Here is an 11,959-nt window from a genome sequence, read left to right on the forward strand (position 1 = left end):
GGGCGGCATTGCCCTGGGATGGGTGTCTGTTCACACAGTCCTTCTACCCACGCGGCTGTGGGGCGAGAGGCTGCAGGGTTCTGTCCCGGGGCTCTGGGGCTCTCACCTGGCCTGCTCAGGCTTGCCCACACCCTGCTCCCTGGGCTGGGCACAACCCAGGGAAGGAACCCTGGGCATGGCTCCCACCTCCAAGCTTAAGGCTGATGCACTTTCTGCGTGGCCCATCTTCTGTGTAGCAGCTTTAACCCATGTACGTCTATGTCACATCAAGTCCCGAGACAGCCGAGTGGCCCCTAGAAAGGCTTCCCCCCACCGTGACATAGGCTGGAGGGGTGGGGCTGGGTGAGGATGGCGGGCCTGTGGGGACGATCTTACTGTGCTAAAAAGCCACTGCAAAGACAGCAATAAAAACATGTCGTTTTCCAAAGCTGGCTCCTGCCTCGACCTCTGCTTCTCTGGGAGGGGAGGAAAGAGGTGCAGGAAATGGGGGTACCTTCCCAGGCAGGAGCTGCTGCATTCAGCAGGCGTCTGTCCTGAGGGCCTCTGCACCCAGCACTGCTCGCTGCAGGAACTGCGGATCGAGCCAGAAGGAAGCCCGCAGAAAGCCTTGTCCCCCCGCAGCTGACACGGTCGGGGAGAAAAGGAGAGTAGTAAGCTGAGGACGAGCAGATGAAGCAGGCGAGGGTGGGAGAAGGGATTCGAGAGGTGCGTAGAAAACACAGCAAAGAGCACATTAGCAGGTCAGAGCCCCCGATCTAAGGGACGGCTGCATGTGGGGGACGAGGAAGAGTGTGGTCAAGGAGGACCCCCAGGCTCTGGTGTAACCGGGTCCTACTGAGATGGGACCGCAAGCAGGGGCAGGGCGACAAAGGAGGAGCTCTGCTCTCAAGCGCTTTCCTGTGTTTTCTGTACACCTGTTGAATCCCTCCCGGTCGCCATCACCTCCGGCCTGCCTGTTCCTGTGCCTTTGTCTTTCCACAGACATTTCGTCACATCTCAGATCACGCTGAGCCTCTGGGCCCGCTGCACAGTCCTCGTGCCCTCAGACTCCAAGGTGCTGGGGTGGACACCTCTGTGTCTTGTGCCAGCGCTCCATCTCCAGCTCCCAGCACATCTGCCTTGTTCTGTCCCCACCCAGCCTAGGCACAGGGTGGGCCTGGAAGTGCAGGGGAGCTGGCACCCCTGGACACAGCCCTCCAGCGATGCGGCCAAGAGTCACTGGACATGCCTCCTCAGTCTCACCCTTTTCAGGACAATTCTGAGGTGCAAGTGGCTACCGAATGAATGAAATGAGGTAGCGGATAGAAATAGGAGCGAACCAATGAAGCTGTCGGTCCACACCTCAGCAGGAGCCCGGGAGAGCAGCGTGTGAAGGAATAGTGTAGACAGAAGCGCTTCTGCACGACACGAATCGTGTCTAAGGAGAATGCGCTCACCTAACACATGCGCAATAACGCGCAAGTTAAAACGGTAGGAGGAAGTTTAGATGAGCTTTATTGATCTTGGGATGGTGAAAATCTTCTAAGCCTACTAGGAATGAATAATAATCAACAAGAACATTTACTGGGTGAGTACTTGCAGTCACTGTCCTAAGCACAAGACAGGAATTAGCTCACTTATCCAGAAACACATCACGTTTAGTTTAGGTCGTCTAAATATAGCCACCAAAGTGTTGAGACAACGGGTGATTTTTACTGTCTTTTCCAAACTTGCCCATATTTTCTTTCTTTCTTTTTCTTTTTACAGTGAACATGTGTTACATTTGTAAGAAGAAAATATTCTTAAGACAGTTATTCCTCAATTGTTGCTGAGAAAAACTTGTAGTTAGTTCCCAAGAGAACCACTTTGTAGAAGCTTTAATTATCCTGTTCAATTCATGGGAGACCGTATTTTTCCTCGCAAGGTTCTTCTAATTGGCACCTTTTCCTGATGCAATGAGGAGGACTGTGCTATTATGAAGTCCCCGAAGTCACTGAGCCTCGGGGCCAACGCTCCACAGCTTCCCTGTCTGCAGCTTTGACTTGCTTCCAGGAAACACCCCTTTCTAAATTCTCCACACAGTGCTCGTTCTGCCTTGACAGTGGTTCCTCCAGAGGGCACGTGACAGTTTCCTTCATCAGCATGTCCTAAATATTACACAATGGGTTTTTTCTTCTGCCCTTTCCATGCACTCACGTATAAACACAAGTGCGCGCGAACACAAAAACTACGCACATAGACGGGGCTGCTCAGCAAATAACCCCAGAGCACCAGTCCCGGCAAGCGCCCTGGCAGTCAAAGCCTTTGTGTTTCTGAATCAGAGAGGACTTGCTGGGAATGTATTAAATACATTTTAGAACCCATTAGGCATAGTCTGTGATGATGAAGCCTCACAGGTGACAGGGCCAGGGTGTATACATTCGAGGAAGGTGATTGCTAAGTAAGACATGCTCAACATCTGTCTTGAATTCCTGGGCTTCGGATCACTACAGCCACATGAACTTGGATGCTCTGTAGTCACCTGACACCCAACCAGCTCTCAACCGATCTCTCTCCCCCACTCTCCAAGTGTTTTCCTCTCCTATGTTCTCTGTCTTGGTGACAGGCATTTCCACAGGCCCCCTGCTTTCATCTCACCTTCCACCAATCGATTCCCTTCGATATGTCTTGTCCACGCTCCCTAGGCCACCCTAGGCCAGGCTGGCATCATCTCTCACCCGTCTGACAAGAACAGCCTCTCCCTGGTCTGTTCAGACTCCTGGGCCCCTTCCCTAGAGATTGTGCCTGAGTCGGGCCCTCTGTCTTTCAGTAGGGGGATCGGGACGGCATAGGACGGCCTAATATGGACCGGGGAAGAGCCCAGCCCTACCTACCAGGGCTGGTGGGTCTGCCCTTGTGTCACACCGTGCAGGTCACGGAGGGCCACCGGCCTCCAGAAGGCTCCTGTGCTGGACCCCGGACTCTCGGGGTGGGGGCCTAGTGGGAAGCCCCGGTTGGCCTTTCGACCTTGGTCTTCTCTGAACTCCCCGCTGCCACTTGGGGACAGTGAATGGCAGCCACGCATGGGCAGGACCAGCCTGTCTGGGAATGGAGAGGCTGCCCTGCTCTGAGCAGCTCAGCTGATCCTCAAGGCACTGCCCACTGACCAGGAAGGGCGCCTGCCATTGACGGCCCTCCAGATGGTGTCCATGCCCTTCTCACGGCCTTGGCATGATCTGCGCCCCACCAATGACTGGGAAGTGACCTTCCCCCCTGCCTTGGGTCCCCTGTGCTGCCAGACACCCACCCACTGCCTGGGAGTGGCCTGACCCACTGCCTGTGCTTCCCCAAAGGCTGCCTGTGTGCGCATGCGCGTGTACGTGTGCATGTGTGTGCATGTGTGTGTGCGTGTGCCCGTGCACACGTGAATGGGGATATAGGAGATGGCATTCTAAGGAAGGGGCTGCCTGGGCAAGGGGGACCAATCAGTAGTCTTTAATCTTTAAAACATTTTCCCAACAGTGGGATAGCTGGGTCGTATGGTAGATCTATCTGCAATTGTTTGAGGAACCTCCATACCATTTTCCATAGAGGCTGCACCATTTTGCAGTCCCACCAACAATGTATGAGAGTTCCTTTTTCTCCGCAACCTCGCCAGCATTTATCGTTCAGAATCTTTTGGATTTTAGCCATCCTAACTGGGGTTAGATGGTATCTCAAGGTGGTTTTGATTTGCATTTCCTGGATGCTGAGTGATGTTGAGCATTTTTTCATATGTCTGTTGGCCATTTGTATATCTTCCTTAGAGAAATGCCTACTTAGCTATTTTGCCCATTTTTTAATTGGGTTGCTTGTTTTCTTCTTGTAAAGATGTTTGAGTTCCTTATATATTCTGGATATCAATCCTTTGTCAGATGTATATTTTGCAAATATTTTCTCCCACTCTGTTGGTTGTCTTTTAACTCTGTTAATTGTTTCTTTTGCTGTGCAGAAGCTCTTTAGTTTGATATAATCCCAGAGGAATGGAAATCATCAAGTCGAAGGTATACCTGTTCCCCAATGTTCATCGCAGCACTCTTTACAGTAGCCAAGAGTTGGAACCAGCCCAAATGTCCATCATCAGATGAGTGGATACGGAAAATGTGGTACATCTACACAATGGAATACTACTCAGCTATAAAAATGAATGAAATACTGCCATTTGCAACAACATGGATGGACCTTGAGAGAATTATATTAAGTGAAACGAGTCAGGCACAGAAAGAGAAATACCACATGTTCTCACTTATTGGTGGGAACTAAAAATTAATATATAAATTCACACACACACACACACACACAAAAAATAGGGGGGGTGATATAACAACCACAATTACTTGAAGTTGATACGACAAGCAAACAGAAAGGACATTGTTGGGGGGGAGGGGGAGAGGGAGAAGGGAGGGAGGTTTTGGTGATGGGGAGCAATAATCAGCCACAATGTATATCGACAAAATAAAATTTACAAAAAAACCAAAAACATTTTATTGTGGAAATTACGTATCTACACAACAGTAAGAATAATATTGAAAAACAAAGGTACCCTTCATCCAGATTCAACAGCTGTCAGCATTTTGCTAGTTTATTTTGAAAGTAGGGGAGGATTTAGGGATGTGAGCAGTGGGAGTTAATGTTTCTCAAGGTGGGAGAGGAAGAGGCAGCCGCCTAAGCTTGCTCCAATAAAGGGGTGCTCACTGCAAGCTACAACGGCTTGGTGTCCCCCTTGCCGCCCCCCCCGACCGGGCTGCAGCGTTGTCCAGCCCTGAGGGCAAGTGCAGCATGACAGGGGAGGGCAACCTGGAAGGGCTAGGTGCTGCCCTGAACTTCGGCCTATCCCCACTGCCACTAGTTTGGCACCTGTGTGCTTGGCTCTGGGCCATGTGTCACTCTCCATGAATCATCCCATGCAACCCTCCCCACAATCCCAGCAGGTGTGGGACAGTATTGCCATAGGTGATAGCACCTGGGCCTATGTTTGGACGTAGCATTGATAGCACTGGGCTGTCTCCAGGAATTTGCTGGTCTCTCTCCCACACTGGTTTGTGAGCTCCCGGGTGGAGCCTGTCATGGATTCTTTTCCATAGCTGTCCTCTTCTTTCAGTGACTTGCCGTGGCCTTGTCAGTGACCAGAGAGCAGGCAGGGCTGGGCACTAGGATAAAGGGCCTACATGGTTCGTACCCTTCAAGATTGGCCGCTCCTATCTAGGAGCGCCCCTCTGGTGGCTCCGAGGGCGGGGTCCTCACCGAGGCACGATGAGGGACGTGCTAGGAGCAGTGAACTGAGGGGAGCGGGCAAGCCTGGAAGTAGCTAACGCTTACGTTTTTGTTTTTGTTTTTTATGCCTCATTTAGGAATTCTTTTTGGGTTCACATCATAAGGAAATGTGTCATTGATTGAACACGAAGTCCAGAGGGAGGTGGTCTTGGTGTCAGTTTAGTTGCTCAGTGGAGGGTCTGTCAGGGCCCTCGGCTCCCTCCTTCTTGGCCCTTTTAATGGTGTGTGGGGGCTCCTAGGTTTTGTGCTGGGGATGATTCAGCCCTTCCTAAGAATGACTAGCAAGTAAGCATTGTTTTAGTGCCTAATGGCCTGGGCTAATTTGTGAGCTTCTTGAAGGCAGGGACTTTGTCTTAAGCTTTTCTGGGCTAGGCCCAGTGTCTGGTACACAAGCGACCCTCATTCATTCATTCACGCGTTCATTCAAGAAATATTTCCTGCTAAGTGCTATGGTGGAGTGGACCACAGGGCTCTCTGGCACTTACCCAGCCTGTGGGGTGGGAGTGGGGTGAGCAAACACTTTCTTGAGATCACTACACCCGATCATCATCCCCGAATCGCAGAGGCCTTGGCCCAGGAGGATATTGAAAGTTTTCAGTGCATTAGCAGCTGGGATCCAAAGGTATCTCTGTGCGAGAGCCAAGGGTCAGTTACCATTTGTTGAGCACCTGTTATGTGCCAGGTGCTGGGGTGACAGAGAGTCATGACAGTTCTTGCCTTTAAGGAGGTTCCAGGCCAGTTGGGGGTAGTGGATGAAGCGCACGCACATGGAGCCGTGGAGGAGGGGCCGTCCGCACGGGCTTCGGGAGCAAGTGGCCTGTAAGCGAGATTCAAAGGACGGGGAGGCGTGAGCTGGCCCGGAAGCTTAGGAACAGGGAAGATACTGAAACGCCTCAGTGAGGACGGTGAGCGTGTGCAGGGTGCAGTGTGGTGTGGGCAGGTCACAGGCCCTTCAGTGCTGCCGCTGCTAAAGCTAATGCTGCCACTTCGGTGTGCAGTGTTGCGTCTCGGCTGACCTCCAGGTCACTTTCTCCCGATGTAGGAATTCCGTGTCTGGGCCGGCTCAGCCTTTGCATCCAAACTTTACCTAGTTTGGATCTGGGAGCTCCTTGTATTTCTGTCCCCGCTGGCGTTTTGTCCAGAGAGGTGGCTGGCTTCACGTTTTGTTCGGGTCATGTCACGACCTTCTGCCTGTCCACATGGCTGACAGTGATCCAGGTGGTCCTGGAATTGCCCCTGAGGGGGTGGACACTGCAGAACTGCCCTGTCTCAGAAAACCTCAGGATTCTTCTCTTCTGTCTGACCACAGAAAAGGGCGCAGCGAGTTCTGGTGTGCTGAGAACCATGGCCAAGCACTCAAGGGGAGGACGGGCCGCAGGGTGCATGATCTGAGGACTGACGGGGCTCTTGAAGGGGGCCGGGCTAGTCCTGGTGGCCGCGCCTTGCCTTCCCCGTCACCTGTAGCCAGGGTCACCTGGGGCCGGGGTCACCTGGTGCAGGGGTCACCTGCTGCTGCTCTTCAGCCGCTGTGGCGCCGCAGGAGGCTCCTGAGGGCTCCCTTGACTTCCTTGTTCCTCAGGCTGTAGATCACAGGGTAGAGCATGGGGGTGACGTTGGTGTAGGTCAAGGACACGATTTTGTCCTGTCCTTGGGTGTAGCATGAGTGGGGCAAATGTAGATGAATATCGCACAGCCATAGTGCAGGAGAGAGACCAGCAGGTGCCCAGCACAGGTGGAGAAGGCTTTGTTCCTGCCCTCAGAGTGGATGCTGAGGACGGCGCTGATAATGAATCCGTAGGACAGCAGGATGAGCACGGACGGGAGCAGCAGGACGAGCGTGCAGACGAGGAAGACTGCCATCTCGTTGGCTCGCGTGTCTGCGCAGGCCAGGAATAGCACCGCAGGGATGTTGCAGAAGAAATGGTCGACCTCACGGGACTGGCAGAAGGGCCAGAGGAATATCAGCGTGGTGAGGGTGAGTGAGAGGGCAAAGCCGCCGACACATGCCAGAGACAGCATGTGCAGGCACAGGGCCCTGGTGATGAGTGTGTAGCGCAGGGGGTGGCAGACGGCCACGAAGCAGTCATAGGCCATGGCGGCCAGGAGGAAACACTCTGCCCCGCCCAGGTCGACGAAGAGGTGCATCTGCAGGACACAGCCCAGGAAGGGCATCCGCTGGTTCCCGGACAGGAAGTTGACCAGCATGTTGGGGACAATAAACAGTACATAGCCAATTTGAATGGTGGACAGGTTTCGAAGGAAGAAATACATGGGGGTCTGGAGACAGGAGTCCGTGAGGGTGACGAGCACAATAGTCATGTGCCCCGCTAGGGTGACAAGATGCAGGATTAGAAAGAGTCCAAAAAGGGGGATTTGCAGCTGGGCCAGGTCTCCAAAGCCCAAGATGATAAACTCAGAGCCTAGGGTGTGGTTTTTCCAGCACGTGTCCATCCTGTGTTCTCTGCCGCAGGACTGCTGGCTGGAAAGGACAGCTTTCTAGCAATTCTCCAAGTCATGGGAAACCCTGGAGCCCTTTCCACGCACGGACGGGAGCGCACCCGGCTCACCAGGCCCTGCCAGCTCCTTCCCCAGGCTCGGCCCTCACCTCCATCCGATTAGCCTCCTGAATTCCGCCCTCTGTTCACCGAGAACAAAGAACAGCTGGTGAGATCCTGCTTTAGTTCCCCGGCTGGGCTCTTACAGAAACGATCCAAGACGAGCGAGTTGTAAACGTGCAGTTGATTTTCACAGGCCCTGAAGACAACCCTCCTGCCAGAGCCGTCCTGCGCTTGCAGCGTTGTCTGCGGTGGGGGTCTGGAGTTTGATGGAGACGGGGTCTGCAGGATCACTGCTGCTCTAGGGAATTCCTGCAGGGCGTGAGCTCTGGCCAGTTCATCTCAGGCACTTGCGACGTTGCTACCTGCAGCCGAGGGCTGCGAAGCGGGTGCTGGAGAGGAAGGGGGCAGAGCCGGCACGAGCTGCTGCCCCTACTGTGCCTGCACGCCTCAGCTGCAGGGAGGCCCGGCTTTTGTGCCACCCCTTTCCAGACCCCTCCCCTGATGCCCTAGGTGGGCTAGCCCCTCTCCTGTGTCCCCACAGCTCCCTGGGCTTCAGCCATCATATTATGCACCACCGAGGCTGTAATTCTTGGCTTATTCTCCGTGTCCCCCGACATGGGAGCCACGGCTGGCAGGACTGGCAGAGAGCAGGGTGGCCAGCTTCCCTTCAGACAGAGGCCCCACAGCTGGCGCTCAACCCCTCCCGTGACCCAGCCCAGCTTCCCACCCTCCACGCTCAGCCTTCCCACGAGACCCTTGTGCCCTCCCTTGAAAATTCTTTCTGTGGGTGAGAACATGCTTGCTGGGCTCGTGTTTGTCTTCCTCGGACGCTTGCACTCTGTCCCCCCATGAGAATGCTGCAGAAATGTGGGGATTGCTTTGTTTATTTGGTCCCTAAACCTTGAAAATACAGAAAACACGGAAGCAAGAGTAGAAGTCTGCTGTTGGTGAGAACCCAAGAGCGATGAACAGCCCATCCTCAGGGCAGCAGGGGAAGGGCTGCTTCCCAGGACCCAGATGGGGTCTTTCCAGCCTGTTTGGACCACAGGGAGCAGCCCTCGGAAGTATAGCTGATGGTTGTTAGAAAGGGAGTGTCCTTAGAGGAGTTCCACGGCCTGTGACTTGCGTTAAGTAGCAGTGAAGGCAGGACTGAGAAAGTCCTAGGAGAGGTCAGGAAGGAGGCCGTACTGGGATCCGCGCACAGAGGGGCGTACCTTCCCCAGGTCACACAGCTGGACCCAAATCCCAATCCCGATGACTTGTGTTTCGTTCGCAAACCTTGGATACAGTTTAGGTCCTGACAATGTTATTTCAGTCAGATCTGCTAAATCTGCAGTCCCCATTGTAGAATTCATTACCATTACGTGAATCAGCCTCAGGCTGATTTGAGAGGCAGATAACATACAGGTTTGGCTGGGGTCGAATCCAGGGACCAGTCCTTGCTAGAAAGAAGCTCAAAGTGGGCAATGGAGCCTGAGATTGGGGCATTTGAACCGACAACCCCCCCCCCAAACTGAGATTCCCTTGTTCTTTGTAAGAACTAGGAGGCTCTCAGGGCTTCCCTCGTTAATATGCAAAATCAGAGTCATCGAAGTGGCTTACTTCTCTGAGTGACGTGGGAATGAGAGCAATGGAACCTTGAGAATGCTGCTCCTCAGCTGACCTAACCTCCTGTCTCATGCCTACATCTCCCCAAGGCCAGCATATCCACACCCCGACAACTCCTGATCTAGGTGTAGCGCAGTGTCCAACCTGTACCACTGTCCACATCTCAGTAGAGCAGGGCCACAGTTGCTTCCGTGCAGCCCAGTAAGCTCCATCGTCCCCTGCATTCCTAAATTCATGTGTCACCTGCATTCATAAAGCTGCCTCACCTACCAGCGGCAGACCCCTGGTGCTATTGTTCAGAAAAGCCTCCCAGATGCCCTTGCCCTTTCTAGGAATACCAGCGCCCAGGTCAAAGCCATTGCCACATCCTGGAAATTTCATTCCTTTTCCTTTCTTTTTCCTTTTTTAAAGAAAGAAAAGCAAAGAGAGAGAAAAAAGACAGGCAGGAAGACACACAGAAACAAAGAGAGAAGAAAAGAAAGAAAAAAGACAATGAAGAAAAACAGAAAAGGAAAAAACGATGGACAGATACACAGAAATGGAAGGAAGGAAGGAAGGAACGATGGAAGGAAGGAAGGAAGGAAGGAAGGAAGGAAGGAAGGAAGGAAGGAAGGAAGGAACGACGGAAGGAAGGAACGACGGAAGGAAGGAAAGGAAGGAAAGAAGGAAGGGTGGGAAGGAAGGAAGGAAGGAAGGAAGGAAGGACGGAAGGAAGGAAAGGAAGGAAAGAAGGAAGGAAGGAAAGGAAGGAAGGAAGGAAGAAAAGAAGGAAGGAAAAGATGGAAGGAAGGAAGGAAAGAAGGAAGGAAAGGAAGGAAGGAAGGAAGGAAGGATGGAAGGAAAGGAAGGAAGGAAGGACGGAAGGGGGAAGGAAGGAAAGAAGGAAGAAAGGAAGGAAGGAAGGAAGGAAGGAAGGAAGGAAGGAAGGAAGGAAAGGAAGGAAAGGAAAGGAAAGAATGAGAGAAAGAGAGACAGAGAGGGAACGAGACAGAGAGAAGATCCTGCTGAAAGTGAGACCGGCTGCCATATGACAATTGTCCATCCTTTGCAGGGCCAGCACAGTGCTGGGTGCTGGGCTCTAGGCGGTGGCAGGGACAAGGCCCACACCCCAAAGCAGAAAACAGGACCCCAGACTACTCTGCTGGAGCTTAGGATCACTCGCAATCTCCTCTGAATCATTCCAGCCGTTTCTGCCTCTGCCTCCACCACCAGAGGGGCTGCCGACACCAAGGTGGGCGTGTGGCAGTTTTCTAGCCGCTCCACTTTTCTCTTCCTCTTTCCTGCCCTCTGGCCCCCTCTGCTCTTGGCCACAGTTTCGAAAACAGAAGCTCTTCTGTTGGAACGGAGAGAGCGGCCATGGTGACTGCAGGGCTCTCTCAGCAGTGACAGCTCGGGGACCGCCGCTCTCAAAATTATCCAGGTTTTCTGCATCTGGCTCCAGTTGGATACCAGTTAGATCCCAGTTAGAGACCATGGACTCTGATAGGATTGGGGCAACACAGAACCGAGTTCTGGGAACATCATGGTGCTGGGCCTGGACGTTGGCTTGTCTCCTAAGTTCGGTGGCTGTAGGGCCGGCGTGGATGTTTGTGTGCATCCTATTAACTATCTGGACTCTTTGAAAGGGAAAGTCCTGATTGGGGCCTCAGGACTTCTTTGGTTTCTTAGCTGGCACTTCTGCCCCACGGTGAACTCTGCCCCGCCCCCTTCACCACATTGCCCGTGGGGAGGAGGCCACAGACACCCCCGTACCTGGACACTGAGCTCTGCTCAGTGGAACCGTCTCATGTGTTGGGTGAAAACGTGACGAAGCAATCTGGTTGGCCGTTCTTTTCTCACTTGAGTTCAGTAATTACAGGTTCTCTGTGTGCTGAAAAGGGTAGCTACAGGCTGGCAGGTTAATTTCATTTTCTAGTATTTGGGGCGACCACAAAGAATTGCAAAGTCAGAATTGCCTGAAGGTAGGTACGTGTCAGAGTTTTAGGCTCACCAGGCAGGTGCCCCCTTGCTTTCTTCCCTTAGATGCTGAGACTCCATGGAAAGAGCTGGGCACTGCCATGGACTGGCTCTCTGAGGGAAAACGTGCCAGCTAGAGGTCAGGGGGCACTGCTGCCACCACAAGACAGAAAAAGAACCTCTCTGATGCCATCATCTTGGGCTCTTCACAGTTAACCAGATCTCTCAGTTGGCAAAGTTGACCCCAGACAGTCTAACCTTTTTCTGTCTCTCTTCATCCCGCCTGGAACATTGGAGCACAGAGTGTCTGATGGAGCCCTCTTAACTCCCCGTACAGGTAGACACCGAGCTTCTTCTGTAACATGAGCAAGCAGATCTACCATTAGGGTTCTATTGGTCAAAAGTAGCAGAAACCGGACGGAATAACCACAAAAATTCCTTGAACTTTTTAAGTCAAGTGCACACTTACGACGGTGGGGAGGGGAGAGGGGTGGAGAGGAACTGGTAAAGGGGCATGAACATCAAGTACAATGTATTTTGAGAAGTAAAATAACAAAAACCCCAAA

At 52.9% G+C, this 11,959-nt stretch overlaps 1 pseudogene; it reads right to left on the reverse strand.

Moving 5' to 3' along the window:
- Nucleotides 1-6,790: 6,790 nt before the first annotated feature.
- Nucleotides 6,791-7,722, reverse strand: LOC134368647 (olfactory receptor 10V1-like; annotated as a pseudogene).
- Between the last annotated feature and the right edge of the window lie 4,237 nt (nt 7,723-11,959).

This window comes from Cynocephalus volans, chromosome X (genome assembly GCF_027409185.1).
Source record: "Cynocephalus volans isolate mCynVol1 chromosome X, mCynVol1.pri, whole genome shotgun sequence".
NCBI classification, from domain to species: Eukaryota; Metazoa; Chordata; class Mammalia; order Dermoptera; family Cynocephalidae; genus Cynocephalus; species Cynocephalus volans.